Raw genomic sequence first — 15,532 nt, 5'->3', positions numbered from 1 at the left:
TGTTATATATATTGTATGCTGCTCTGAGTGTTTTCAACAAACTAAAATATTTTTCATTTTGATTAGACAGTTCTTATCTTTCCAGTGTTAAACCTGCACAAGTTCCCTAACGATGAATAACTGAAATAAAAACGTTGTATTTACTGGTAAATAGCTTACTAAGAATGTCCTAGGCATAGCCAAAGGATGGCTGATTAATCAGACTGAGGAGTGAATTTCTTGCCCATAACATCGTCCCCGACCTGGCGCGCCTGCTTAGAATCAGGCGTTTGGAAACAGAGGTGCGTGGAAATCCACCACCGTTACTGAAGAACCCACCCCCAACGCTTTCCGATGGTGAGAAAAACTTAAGACCACCACTCCACGTCTAATAAAGGGCTAATTAAGGACCAAGCAAGTAATTATATGCAAAATAAAAATTAGGTCAAAAAAATCTAAAATTATGTCACTACTCTAAATAGTAGTAATTACTCTGAATGTCTTTGGTTCATAGTATGCAGGACATTTCGTACATACTTTGCTATTCTCTCACCCCTGTCACAAACAGACACGACACATCGCCACTTGATAACTGAGGGAAGTTTCCAGCAGCAAAGCAGCCCAAAACTTCCATCTGGCGTGACATGGGATTCTCAAACTGCAACTCATCCTATAAGAACGAAAGAACGGGAGAATGAAAGAAAAAACAAACGAAAGAACGAACTAAAGAGTAAGAGTCTAGCTCCGCCTCCACCTGTAGCGCCTGAGGGCCCGTCCGCAATGACGCCCCACCCATCCAGTCGGGGTCTTCCTCAGCTAGCCCCTCTTCCCGGAATGCTGTCACCTCTCCACAGCTGGCTCCGGTCCTTCAGATTTTTAGATCAAAGGTTTATAACCTCTGAGAGGTCGTCCCTGACCACGCGGCAGAATTTAAGCACCTGCTCACTCACTTTCACATGGTCATACTAACTGTATGCACGACAGTCATCACTTTCTGACACTTCGTGGTAACTGTGTACCCACCGCCTTCATCCGCTGCAAGGCAAGCTCCCGGGGTGCAGGAACTGAGCCCGTCTTTCATTCCTGTGTTCCTAGTGTCTCACTTGAAAGCAGGTCTGAAACATTTGCTGAAAAAACGGGCCTCTGATGTGGCTCAGGGGCACCTATACGCCCACAAACCCATACAACACAAACGCCAGCACAGAAACATCACAGCCAAACACAGGCTTCCCCTGCTGTCCCAAAGCAGAGTGTGCCAACGAAAGTTCTCATAAACTGAGATGGAATAAAGCAGGGAAGCAATTCCCATTCACTTTTATGAAAAACATTCTGAGCATCCCTAGACCCTCCCCCTGCCATTGCCAAATCACCCATCAAATCATACCGAGTCACACAGAAAACCTAAAATAACACTAATATGTAGTAGAAGCAGGGATGCACAAAATGGATGGACATAAAGCTCAGATCCTTGCAGATACAGTTCAAACTCTGGTGAGCGAGGTGAGATGCTGAGTGTTCTTTACTGGGAAGGAGTTCGAGGCCCCTCTTGCTGCGGGGTGCATGCTGCCTCTACAAAGGCTCACTGCAAAACAAATAACGAAGACTATTTTTACTTTTGCCTCTTTTCAAAAAGCTAAAATCCTCTTTGGACCTGTTTCAGTTAGCCAAAGCAGGTGCTAGTGTGGGTCTTTTGTAAAGGTAGGTGGCGTAGGCAAACTCTGGGCAAGCGGGGGACACCTACATCCCAGCGCCTGCTCCTTCCTTCGACCTTTGGTGTCCGGTGTCCGTGTGCGAAACCAATGGCAGAAACAGGAGCAACAGTCTTTAGTATTTGCTGACTAGGAGGAGGAGGAGGAGGAGGAGGAGGAGGAGGAGGAGGAGGAAGAAGAAGAGACCAACAGTGTAACAAAACTTTATTGTGCTCTCACGTGCCAGGTTCAGACACAGGCTCCTGTGACCTTTACAGAAGCACTGTGAGACAGGCATGGTTATCTTTACCTTACAGGTGAGGAAATTATAACAGAGAAGTCAAGAACCCTCTCCAACGTCACACGACTAGTTGGTTGCATGATTGAGCTTTACCCAACCACAAAGTGCACGCTCTTAATCACCACATCATGGCAATAAGTGTATAACTTGAAACGTTTGAACGCAACCCCGACGTGCTCCCCACTACCTGCCACGCCTGAACAGCGCCCAGCACACGTAAGCGCGGAGCCCGAGATGCGCTCCGTCCACACACGGGCGCGTTTTCCGTGGCCTCCGGGTTGGAGTCACAGAAGCTCCACGGACATGCCACCTGAGGCTGACATCGTCACGGGAAGAGGGGACGGGTACATTTTTTCCTTCTCTCAGCCCAAATTTCTTCCAACTGCTCTGCCAAATAACTTGGAACATGTTCCCACACTGCGCGGGCCTGCTGACAGTGCACAGCCATCTTTTCTGAAGAGTCATATTCTGCCATAGTTGGAGGGAAAGAATGTTCTTTTCCTCTTTTTCAGATAGAATAAACGCAGCTTGGAGTTGCTGTTCTATCACAGAATACAAGACCAAAGAAGATGCAGGGGCTGATTTTTTTACCTCGCTCCTGTTAAAGCAGACGGGGTGTTAAGCGCAGGGTTGCTTCACACGTGATTCAGACTCAACAGCCGAGGAGGAGACAGCAAGGCCCTGCAAGCACTGCCCGCGGAGTCCGCCAGTCCTGCCCCTCGGCACCCGACTCCTGAGACCTTTTTCAACGCTTCTCAACTTCTTTCAAAAGAGAAAGAGACTGGGAGAGGAGTCGAAACAGAAGAGCCGGATCCAGATCGCCCACACGTCCACGTCGTAAGCATGCTCAGAGCTGCTTCCTGCCCACCCCAGACGCAACGCTGTAAAAATCACCACACGGCACTGGCCTACACCTCCTCTCCAGAATTCTGTGACAGCAGGATTTCCAAAGTGACAAGCTCCAAGACGACACGGCTCTTTAAGCATTAAACTGAAAAATGTAGGAATATGTCCTAAAATATTTTCCCATATGAGTTTACTCACACCCATTATGAAGACTTTGCTAGTATTCCCATTTTCAGATAAATGATTTCCTGGGATAATAATGTCTTTATGCTGATAATTTATTTTGCACAAGTTCAGTCTTCTAAAGCTTTCAGAAATCGTATATTTAGAGCCAAATCACTTCGTATCGATTTTCAATGAGAATCGATTTTTAGCTATTAAAATGCATTCCATTATGTAAATGTAAACTTAAATGTAAAATTCTAGAAACAATGTGTGTGTGTGTGTGTGGGGGGGTGTTCCGGTGGGGAGCAGTGCAGTAAGTGAAAATAACAGTGAAAAAGAAGTTAAAATGCACGTGTTTAAATCTCAGCTCTACCACTTGCCATCTGAACTTTGTAAATAAGAATTTTTCTACATCTGTTTCCTGTTATACAGAATAAAGAAAAATGCTTAAGATACTTGCCTCTTGGTAATTGTAAATATTTAATAAGATAACAAGGCGAAACATTCTAAAAGCTATAAAATGCTATATGATGACGACAATGCTAACGAATGTATCTCGGTAACTAAAGAAAAAGGCATACTAAACATATAATTACAAGCCCTAGACATTTACAGAACAAGAAATAGTGTTCGTACACAGAACATTGGAGGAATCTGTAATATAAACATAAACTTCAACATTTTGAGGTACAACTCATATTCAACCCCTATATTTTGTCACAGGGCAAAAAATTGTGTTTATACAAATAATTAGTGTAGTACACATAGTAAATCACAACCTTTGAGAACAATTCTGCACCTATTTTGCTGTTTCCAACAGACTACATCAATTCACATGTGCTTGTGAAAACGACAGATTCCAAAAATAATTCCCTGGAGACTGAGATTACTGAAAACATATCTGTCTTAGGTGATGCTAATAATCGAGTCCACTGGGCTGGCATCCTGCATCCTCTATTCATGACGTGTTTCTTTTTTTCCCCTCCCAACGTCGCACATCATATTTTCAACATTTTATTTTTCAATCGTTGTAATAAATTATCAGGGTTATCTACTAATATGGCTACTTCAGGCAGAAACATAGATTTAAAAAAAATCAATCAGGAGGCTGATTTGATTTGGACATTAATGACATTGTGAAACTACACTTCCAATTCACAAAATTGATTAACATTATGCAGCAAAAATCTAATTCACTCTGAAGCATTGATAAGACTTAAAATTCACAGTTGCTAAAAAAACAAAAACCTTTAGTAAAACTTACAAAAAAACAAAATACAGCATAACAGCAATACCCATTGCCTCAATACCCTATCTCTAAAATCTACGCCAAAATTTACAAAACACTCTTAAGACTTTATTTTGACTTATTATCTGGTTCCCCAAAACCATCCTCTGAGGGCAGATACCCCCACTTCACAAAGAACGAGCTGAGGCCCAGAGACGTGAAGCATCGGGCCCAGAGCACACGGCAAAGGAGGACAGGGCCGGGACTCGGCGCTGGCTCCTGAAGCTCCGCACGCTTTCCCTGTACCATCCTGTCCCTGGCCAGGAACCATGAAGGGTGGGTTGTTGGTGACAGGTTTGATAAGATCCCCTTTCCAAGCCCTTCTGGTTGTCCTGGAGTCTCGTCACGTCACCCCTCACTACAGGAAAAGGCACCTGCCCCTGGTTCGACCCCCGCTGCAGTATTCCTTCTGGGTTTTCTACCAACAGTAAAGCACCCAAACTGTGGTTTAGACTACTCATCAACCAAGCTTCTGGACAAAACTAAGGAAAATTTTTGTGGATACGAAATATTACTATTTTTCTCATAGTATCTGAGTGTGATGTAGGTTTAGGGGATCTTGTCCTGATTTTGGAAGAGCTTAAGGAGTTAGGGGAGCTAAATATTAAGTTCCAACTGATGTGGGGTCCTGAGGTTTTTGTCAGCTTAACTCAAGGGAGAGAGGCCTCCTTCTAATATTTGTGGTTCGAGATTTAGTAATAGGTTCTGTGTCATGTGTCCCATGCCACATATGGGGCAAACTTAAATTAAACAATTATTCATTGCTTATCTCGAATTCAAATTTAACCGGCTGTCCTGTATTTTACTTGGCACCTCTACTTCCACTTCTGTGACACAATAACTCATCACTAGGTTGCAAGTAGATTCTCCCACTAATCTGGTGACAGCTTAATATTAGCTAGTACGGCATTGACAATAATTTAGTCCTCTAGCACTGTCACGGAGCACATCTTCACAAGACCTTATCGCTAGCCACACGGGTAAAAACCAAGGCTCTGAAAAATTAGTTAAATGGCAGGTTTGAGGACCTTGTCCCAAGTCACTGTTCATTTCCTAGTACAGTGCCCTGGGCCTGGCACAAAGCGGACACACTCCCTATGCAATCCTGTGTTATTCACCAACAAACACTTATCATTGGAATGCACAGGCTCTAACAGTCACAGAACTCTGCTACTCACTTAGGACAATCTTTGTCCATACAACATCTGACCAGCTGGCTCCTTAGTCAGCACATTCTACAGCCCAATTTGTAAACTAGGGTACAGGTCAGCAGCTATTTACAATCTCTTCCTCCTTCTTAGCCTTTTTTTGGGGGGGGGAGGGGGGTGTACCTTAGAGACAACCAGAGTTCTTTTTGGTAAGAAAAAAAGGAGAAAGGAAAATGAAACTGATTTTTCAGAGACTTGTTTGTAAATCATCTCAGCCCACCCTGGGAGATGCTATGGCTTCCTTCCTATTTTTACCTTGTTAGTTCAACAGGTGCATCTGAAATCCCTAAGAACAGGGCACAGCCGCCTCCTCTGGTACTTCTTGGAGTTCAGCAACCTCCTCTGCTCACAATCCTGCACAGCAGAGGGGTGTCACAGTGAGGGCTCACTGCAAAGTCCATCTACTCTGACCTCTCTGCCCGTGGTTCACCCAAACACAGCTGGGTAAGATGGGGACTCAGTACTCAGGACAAAAAGACTCTCTCTGAGCACTCCCAAGGGAGACAGAATGAATTCATCATCTGTCTCTTAAAAGCTATGTGGCCATGGACAGGTTACTAAACTTAACTGGCATTTAAGAAACTGGTCTCAAGATTAGAGATAGAGCACAAAAGGTGATCCAAAACAGGTAACAAGGATAGTAGCTGTCAGAAATGGCAGGTGTGTAACTATCCCTACTCAATCACTTAAATATTTAAAAAAAAAAAAAAAATCTATTTTTGATTATCGAAGTATAGAGACTGGGTTTTCTCACTTGGGAAAAGCATTTTGTGAATGTAATTTTTCTGTTTGTGTGTCTGTTTAATATCACTTCGTCCTTGGAGGGAGTAAATCAATAACGGTACCTTATAAACTGCTCTGTGCACATCCCTAAACAATGAAATGGCATTCTTTGGAGTCAAAACTGGTGATCTTGTTTTAAGATTTAAAACCCATTGGAGCATTTTGCACTAAGACTATCTACCACCTAAGTATACAGTCAGATCTGTTATTAAGAGAGAATGTAGACTAACATACATTACGAGCAGAGTTCCAGTACCAATGTTATTGCAAATAAATGAGCCATTCAATTACTTTGAGTCAACAGACTCAAGGAAAAAAATAATAAGCCTCTACTTTCACTGTCACTGTCACTGTGTCGAAAATTCTCAAATAATGCTTTTAGAAAAAGCAAACAAATCCATGATAAAAATATCCAAAAGTGAAAATGTGCACCTCTATTTCTACACACCAGACGAACTTCATGTTCCTACATAATCCTTGTTGTCGTGGTACAATGCCTTTTGTCAGCCTGAGACATTCGATAAATATGGATTTTATAATCTAAGTGTCATTCAATAATTATATTAAACTATTCAGTAAATATTTGATACAGCATATATTTTATAAAGATGTGATATTTGATTTTACAAATTTTAGAATGTTATTGTCTATGTTTATTAACAAAATTTCAAAAGATAATCATCACAATACACTGTTTCAAAAAGAAACACGTCTATTTTGTTTCTAGCCTTTACAGAAGAGCAATGGTTCCTATCTATGCTTGTCAAAGGAATAAATATTATTTCTATTGCATATCAAAATATTTGAAAGTTGGGATTTTTGAAAGTTAAAGCAGCTTTGGCACTGTCCTTAGGTACCAACTTCATGATGGCCACTCTGAAGAATCTATATTTTAGAGAATTTTTAAAAATATTAGGGTCTTAAAGGTCTAAAATTATTTCATACCCAAGCATCATGTCTACGTGCAAACTAACATAAAATGAAGTATCACAAACATCCCACAAAATAGGAAATAAATGACTGTGTGCCGGAATTACCACGCTCTGCATCTAACAGAATACTTGTGATAAAAGTATTATATTGAGGATATAAAAAAATTTCCCCCATCCTCTGTTAAAATAAGAATTCCCACCACTGAGTAGATCGCCTAAAAGTAACCTATGGCCTCAAACTTAAGTGATAAGATACCACCCCCTCTACAGGAGGGAGGCATTTGAGGACCTATTATTAAGATCTTTCCTTTAATTCACTGAGAACTATTTTCTTAATCGTGGTTAATTTTTAAAGATCCAAAACATAAACTTGGCACCAAAAGAACGGCACTGTGTTGCTGCTCTCCACCCTTTTCTGTGGCTGGTGGCTCACTAAAGTCCCATACCTGGCTACTAATCCTTGTGTCACTGCATCTCTCTGGTGCCCTGAAGCCCGATGGGATTCCTCTACAGGTAGGCCAACTCTCCAAGGGCCAGGGGCCTCTAAGCAGGAGGGAAGCCACGTCTGGTCTGGAGAGCCACGACAGCTGTGACCAGTTTTGTCAGTGCGCAGGCCCAACAGATGGGAGCCCATTCTGAACACCTCCAGCTCCTGAAGGCCAGGCCCTGGTGCTTGCCTCTGTCCTTCCGTTTGCTGGGCAACTTTACCAATAAGGAAAATGGAGAACTCACAAAGGGACACACCAGAATCAAAAACACACATTTAGAACAAAGCTAAAGAATCACCGAAAACAAACTAACCATCTTCAATATTAAAAGGCTGTAAAAATAATACAAAAATGGCTTCTCATTTTTATTATAATTTTTTTATGATTCTGAACAGATGAGAAGGGGCATTTATATCATAATGACATGTTAGTATGTAAAACTTTGTTTTTCTATGGGGTTTTCCCCTCAAACCTGCAAACTTAGAAAGGAGCAACAGGAACTAGCATCGTACCAAGCAAAGCGCTACCCAGACACACAGGCATGCTGTGTCTACGTAGCTACTTTAACTATTTACAGCAGAAAGTCAAAAATCCAAAAGCTAAAACATAAGCTTACTGCAATTTACATTTATACACTACCTTGTTTAGCTATATACTATATATGTTATTGCATATATAAAGTATATACACTACATACAATGCATGAATTGTTTCTATTGTGGAAACTAAATTAAACTTAAAAATGAGCATCAAGATTATTGTTCATAACAAGAGAGATCTTTGTAACTATGTCAACTGTTTAAAAATATTATTTTCTTTATTATCTAATGAGGATTACAACTTTGTTACATTATTTTTGGATGATTTTCAATATTAACAATTTAAAAATTTATATTTGAACACATTGACACTTGAGATGCAAATTAAAGTACAAAATAAAGAACAGTTTACAAATACCGCATCCAATTCCAATTGAACTTCTGCAGTACCAAAAATGTTTGTGGGGAAAAATCAAGACATTTAGAACAATTACTGTTTATGAAAACATTAAGTTCCAATTATTCCTAAGTAAAAGAAATTAAAAGTCAGTATCCTGACAAGGTAGTCATAAAAATATCCTTTAAGTTTCTGGAATTCAAGACAGAAATAACAAATATATAAAAATAAACTTTTCCCCTAAGACATTTCTCTAATTCTAAATTGATACAATAGAGTGGACAACCCTAGAAGAATACATGGATGGATTTCCACTTTCTTATGAATACTAGAAGAGCCAGGCCCGCACAGTAGGTTCTGTGGGGCCACAATGCCAGGGTTCAAGCTCTGTCCCTGCCATTTATGCCGCCGCGTAATCGTGGCCAAGGTACAGCTCCTCAGAGCCTAAAAATAAACTAGCACTAATAACAGTCCTCACAGGAACGTTGTGAAATTTATTGATTTATTTATTTTTAATTTTTTTATTTTTTGGGCGAGGCAACCCTTGGTTGACTTCACCAACTGCAAGGACCTTGTGAGCTTACGATCCCTTATTTTTTTTACTTTTTACGCCTACAGCATCTAGTCTTCTTAGCTGGTCTCCCATCCAAGTACTAGCCAGGCCTGACCCTGCTTAGCTTCCGAGATCAGATGAGATCGGGCTTGTTCAGGGTGGCATGGCCGTAGACGGAATGCTGTGAAATTTAAATGAGTTAATACATGTAAAATGCTTGCGCAAGTGCCTGGCTCATAAGTAAACCCTCAATCAATGTTAGTTGTTATTACCATTATAATTATTAATCGTTTTGGCTGTGAAATATGATTAGCCATGAAAAGCCACTTTTGGTATGTAATTACAGTTAGTAAATACAATAGAGCAAAAATATAAAATAAAACAAAAAGTTAAGGAAATGTGCTTTGGCTTGCTATCCAGTCCACTGATGCTACAATTCACTAGGCTAAGTCTTCCAAGGCCCAAGGCCATACCTAGTCACTTCTGTGCTCCTGGAACAGGAAGCCCAGTGCCTGGCAAGACGGCACGTGCTCTTTAAGTGCTCACTGAATCAGAGTCAAATAAATACTTGCTGTATAAGAAATTTTACATTACTCTCTGTAAAGTTCAAAAACAAATTAATTGGCAAGAATTATAACAAAGGGTTAAACTATAAGCTGAGATGTCTCTGATTAACTAGGGGGTGGCTATTTATCATTCCCACACACGGCAGCAGTAGAAAGGGTTCCCATCGTACAGGAAATAGCCTAACAACAAAACAAGTACTACTGTTTCTACAGCTACCCACCCCCCAACCCTTGACTGAGTGCTTTTCCTGTGTGCGCTCTATAAGTGAATGGCAAACATTATCCCACTGACTCCTCACGGCAGCCCTGTGACGTGGGTTAGTTAACTCCATTCTACAGATGAGGAAACTGAGGTTTAGCGATATTAAGTAAAATGGCCATAATCACACAGCTGTCAAGTGGAACAAATGGAATTAAAAACCAAATGTGTAAACTCAGAATCCTCAGTAAACGACAATCTGAATAAAACTTTAGATTCTCTTCAGTTGATGCACTGGCTTTGTGTGGTACAGCTTTGATAGCTTCCTACAACTGAAGATTACTGAAGTCACTGAAGATTAGCGTGCATTATCTTGTGAATGTCAAAATGCATCATTATCTTTTCGCTTGCTTAGGATTTTCAAACTTAAAAAGACATGATCTTTACTTCACCTTGACCTCCACGATACAGAAGGACCCTCCGTAGCAGAAACACCAATGACCACCATCATGAAATTTTGCCCTCAGTAGCGCTAAAAAGACACATAAGAGCAGAGAAACACAATATGGTGATCTGACTAGGAGCGGTTCTGCAGAGCCAATGGGACAGACAGGTAAACGGTAAAAGAATCAAAAGTGATGATGATAAAATAGGATAAACAATGGCCAAGGAGCTAAATTCAAAAACGAGCTGACAGACCTGGGGGAAATGCGACGATCTAAAGGTCTCCATGACAGGTCTGCCACGGCAGCAGGGGATGGGGACAATGAAAGCCAACAGAGGTAGGTCAGGTGCCTGCGGCACATGACCCACACGTGGTCATGAGTCCAAGCCACTGGCAGAGAATCCACGTGAGCAAAAAAGAAAACATTCTCTCTACTTTTATGGTGCATTTCTCTGACTGTGAGAACGCACACGTCTGCCATTAAAATGACTGCTGTTCTCTAATGAAGGTGGAGGTTGGGGGTTATGGTTCTGGAACCCGCCAATCAAGGATAAACCACCACCAAATAAACAGGAATAATGCAGTCAAAACATCAATCTCCCATTCTATCAGATGGTTCTGTATGCTGAAGTGTGTTAAAAATGACTGAAGAATACTTCAGTATTCTACTGAATCAAAGACAAATCACTTACGTTGGATGCAGTAACTGACAAGCCACTAAGCTTGCAAATGTGCAACACACACACACCATGAACCCACCAGAACTAGTGGTTGCAGAGCTCCTGTCTTTTTCGGTCCCTGATGACTTGTTAGTGCATTCGTTCACTTTCTGGTACAAACAAGAGGATGTGCTGTCCCATTTCAACTAGGGAACGAGTGGCCAGGAGACAGCCATGAAAGGGCTCCATGGGAGCCTCTGCCATTCTTCCCCTCTCCCTCATTAATGGTTACCATGTGATAAGCAGAATGAGGAACAAATAGTGGGCACATCACAAGTGCCATGTGAGAATGGATGAAGGTAGTACGAAACGTGACTCCCTCCTTAGTGCGACAGAGGTTCTCCTTTGAAACACTGAACAAACTGGCCACATGCAAATTAAGTCACTGGCCCAACAGTTTATATTATTTAACACATTATTGGTTTTTGATTCTATTCCCTTAAGCTCCCTCTTCTCACTCTTCGAAGACCCAGTCTTTAGTAAATCTACAGCTAAATCCTCGGGTGATAATCCCTCCACTTTCAGCCTCAAATTTTGTTCTGCAAATCCACATTTTTCCCATCAGATTTTCTTAGTGTGGGCAAGAAGGAAATAGATAAAAATATGAGCTGTAATTGTCTCTCTGAAATGGAAGAAAGGCAAGTTTTTCCCCCTTTTTATTTTTTTTTACAAATTACTTATAATAAGTAGCCAGTTTGTGTTGTAATCATGTTTAATCACTTTTACTACTGTTATGTTAAAAGTTGTTTCCTTCAAAAGTAGTACCATTGGCCTTCAAAAAAGTTGACTACCGTCTGTGTATAAGGATCTAAAGGTCTTTAATAATAGTAGGCATAGCAATAGCTAGCATTTACTGAATAATTACTACGTGTCAAGCAATGTTCTAAGTGAATTACATTTAATCTTAACCTAAGATATAGGTACTATTGTTCCATTTGACAGGCAAGAAAACTGAAGCAAAAAGAAATTAGACAATTTGCCCAAGTGAGTGGCAGAATCAAAGTCAAACCTAAGGAAGAGCCTAACCACCAGCCATGGCTATCATTTCTGTTGATGATGTTCGGCCGTAACACCTGAGGGCAGGTAAGTAATTCAAATGAAAATTATGTCACTCTGCCACAAGTGGGCCTCCCTAAATCTCTTCCCCACCAGTGTGATTCTTGACAGATCAAAGACAAAAGCCTTCTAAGTAATGGAAATTTGGCAGAAATTGATAAAAAAAAAAAATGACAGAAAGATAGGAGGTAAGAATACTAATACTGAAAATTACCCAGTGCAATGGGACATCTGATTCAAGGCAAGTCGAACAAGGCTGAATCAAATTTCCAAGGATGATTTGGAAAGTATCATGACATTTAGGTATGAGGTCTCTTGCAGAATCAGTTTAACAGCAATGTGCAGATGTTTAAGTTTTATTATCAATATGGTTCATGTCTAAGGCTATAAAAGTATATTTAATTAAACCCAGTATGTGTATAAAAGTTTTAATAATAAAGAAAGAAAAACCTTTAAAAAGAAAAACCTTTAATGAATAGGAAGCTGAATACTAAAGTAAATTAACAAAAAATAAACAGCCAATGCAATATAACAACATGAGTTAACTGAGGTCGTTAATGTCAGTTAAATTGCAAATGATCCATTAAAACCAATGTTGAAAGTGTGTCAATTAACTATGAGCAGACAGCCTTGCAATTTGAGTTTAAAGATTTACTTCTTCCAGACTCATAAGTCTTTTGAACATGAACATTTGTCTGAATTAAAAACATTCCTTCACACTCTACACACAAACACTAAATAAGATTTTGCCAATTACCAAAGCAGGGGATAGTATTACATTCAGAACGGGGCAATCCAAAAAGTATTCACAATTGCAAATCATTTGAGTAATTTTCAGAGAACCACAACACATTATTCTCGCTACTCTTTACTTCTCTTTTCTTTAAAGGCTATTGTCAATAAGGTGTATGTTACGGACCTCTCTTAAGAACCACAGCCTCGAAGAATCTCAAAATATTTAAAATATATGGGAGCTTTCCTTCCAGAAGAATTTTTTAAAAATTAAGCAGTGTTTAATAATAGCCTGCTGTATATCTTTGGAAATGAAAGTCTCGCAAAACCTGTCTGTCTGAAATACACTCCTTTTAGCCTGAGCTGCATTTTCTGGTTAATTTCCAATTCTATATTGAAGCTTCGCCCACAACTGTGCCACCCACTGCCTCGCACCCTGCAACTTCCTCCCTACCATTCGCAGAAAGCTCCTATCCTCACTTCACTTTTGTTTTCCAGTAACATCGAGTCATTACGATACACCCCTCAAAAACTCCTAAAAGGCCAGTAGGCACCAAACAGGTCCAAGGAGATCTAAATCTTAATTTGGAGAATGACTGCTTTGGGGCATTTCTCATTTATCCAGAATGCCCTTTCTTCCACAATGATGATCAGGTACATTAGGAGTGGGCATAAGAGCACTGTGGAATAAAAATAAGGATCTGAAAATTATATTTTGAGAAAAAAATGTTTAGAAATTTCAATAGACCCAAAATAAAATTGAAAAGAGAATTAGTTCCCATGATGATTACACTAATGGACCCACATTCCACAGCTCGTCCCCATTCCTGGAGCTACCCCATGCTGTTGTAGCACAATCACGCTACATTTTTTCCTGTCTCTACGCTTCTGCCTGATACATAGTGAAGAGATGACCAGCCAGTCCTTAGCTGCTCTCCACGCTCCTCCTAGCTCCAGCCAGTGTCTTGTCTGCAGCCACGTGAGAAACGCCTCGCCAAAATTTCACCCCTCTTGAATTCCTGACCCAAAGAAACAGTGGGAGATAAAGAAATGTTTGTTTTAATAAAAACGAAAGTTTTGAGATGATCTGTTAAATGAAACAATATTATTAACAATATGTGCAGATGGAAAAGCATATGGAGGGATGAGAAACACTTTAGCAGAGAGAAGGAAGGCCAATCCTAAATATCTGAGGGGCACAGGAAATAGGATACCAATGAGGAACAAACCAAGATGGCCTATGTAACCTGAAAAGCTCAAGAACTGGGGATCGCCACATTAAAATCAAGGCAATTAATTGAAAGTCTGTAAAAAAACAAAGCATCAGACTACCACCATCCGTATATTCCATTAGGTAAGGGAAGTTCTCTATAGACATGGAAGCAGAAATGCTTGGGGTGCACAGGGTGGAGACGGCTTGGGAAATGAGGACAAGCCACAGTGAGAGTAAGTAATGGACACTGAGACTTTCAACCCCCTTCCCTACCCTAGTCCAGGTCCAAAATGCCAGCAGCAGGCTTAGACATCACTCACCAACTCTATAAGCAGAAGACTATCAACGTCTTCTCTGGAGAAAATAAACTACTCTAGAGAAAAGATTTTCATATATCATCTTGAGCAAGTCCCCAATGGCAAAGCTGGCAGATTACATCAAGACCCAAAGAGAGGCCTGCCAGTCCACAAGCCCAGCTCACAATGAGAGCTTCCAATCAGCATCTTAGTGCTTCACCGTTAAGATGAACATTTTTGAGTAAAGCCTTTGGCATAAGAGAAATTATAAAAAGTAAAGAAGAAACAGAGGTTATGCAAGTAATAGGAAAAAAATTAAATAATATTGTTTCAAAAAGGGAAAAAAATATACTGCATCCATAAAACAATGCTATAGTAAGAAATGAAATACAAAGAAAAACACTTTGAAATAAAAAATTGATAGAGAAAAATAAAATAACAGGTTGGAAGATAAAGTCTAAGTTATCTCTTAGGCAGAAAATAAAGGAATGGAAAAAATAGTAAAGAAAAGATCAATCACTTCAGTATCCAAATCCAGCCAACAAGAGTTTCAGAATGAGGAAGCAGGTAAAGAGAGAGAAAGAAATTATAAGTAAATATTACAAGATAATTTCCCCAAAATAAAGAATAGTACAAACTCAGTGCCCAGCACAATGAAGAACAGCGGCAAAAACACCCACAGAAACACAAACACATAGTGAAAATCCTAATAGCTCTGGGGTGGGGGGTGCGGGGTGCAGGGTGCAGGGGTGGGTGGGGGTTAGGGGATCAGTAGGTCATGTATAAAGAAAAGGTCACCCACCAAAATGGCATCTAATTTTTTCAGCGGCAACACGAAATATTTGAAAGGCAGGAAGATGAGGTAAGAAGATCATATTTTTTAAAGTCTTGGAAAAATTATTTCCATCCTACATTACTCGATCTAGCCAAGCCAAACAATCCATTTAAATGTGAGAGTGTAAGTATTTTTTAAAATGTAAGGTCTAAAAAGTTTCCTTCCAATTCATGCTGTCTCATGAAGCTGCTGAAGGACATGTACAATCAAATGACAAGTGATTTAAGAAACAGAAGATTCACATATCAGAGGCCAAGAGAAGAGTCAGGAAAAAAGATGGCGGGGGCAGCCCAGGAGAGAGCTG

General features: G+C 40.3%; 1 protein-coding gene and 1 pseudogene across 1 annotated transcript in view; both read right to left on the bottom strand.

Moving 5' to 3' along the window:
* ARID1B (AT-rich interaction domain 1B) overlaps nucleotides 1-15,532 on the bottom strand; it is a 389,943-nt gene that overhangs the window by 186,868 nt on the left and 187,543 nt on the right. The window lies entirely within an intron of this gene.
* On the bottom strand, nucleotides 9,224-9,342 carry LOC111741469 (annotated as a pseudogene).

This window comes from Pteropus vampyrus, unplaced genomic scaffold (genome assembly GCF_000151845.1).
Source record: "Pteropus vampyrus isolate Shadow unplaced genomic scaffold, Pvam_2.0 Scaffold78, whole genome shotgun sequence".
Taxonomy (NCBI): domain Eukaryota; kingdom Metazoa; phylum Chordata; class Mammalia; order Chiroptera; family Pteropodidae; genus Pteropus; species Pteropus vampyrus.
This window is presented reverse-complemented; position numbering and strand designations above follow the sequence as displayed.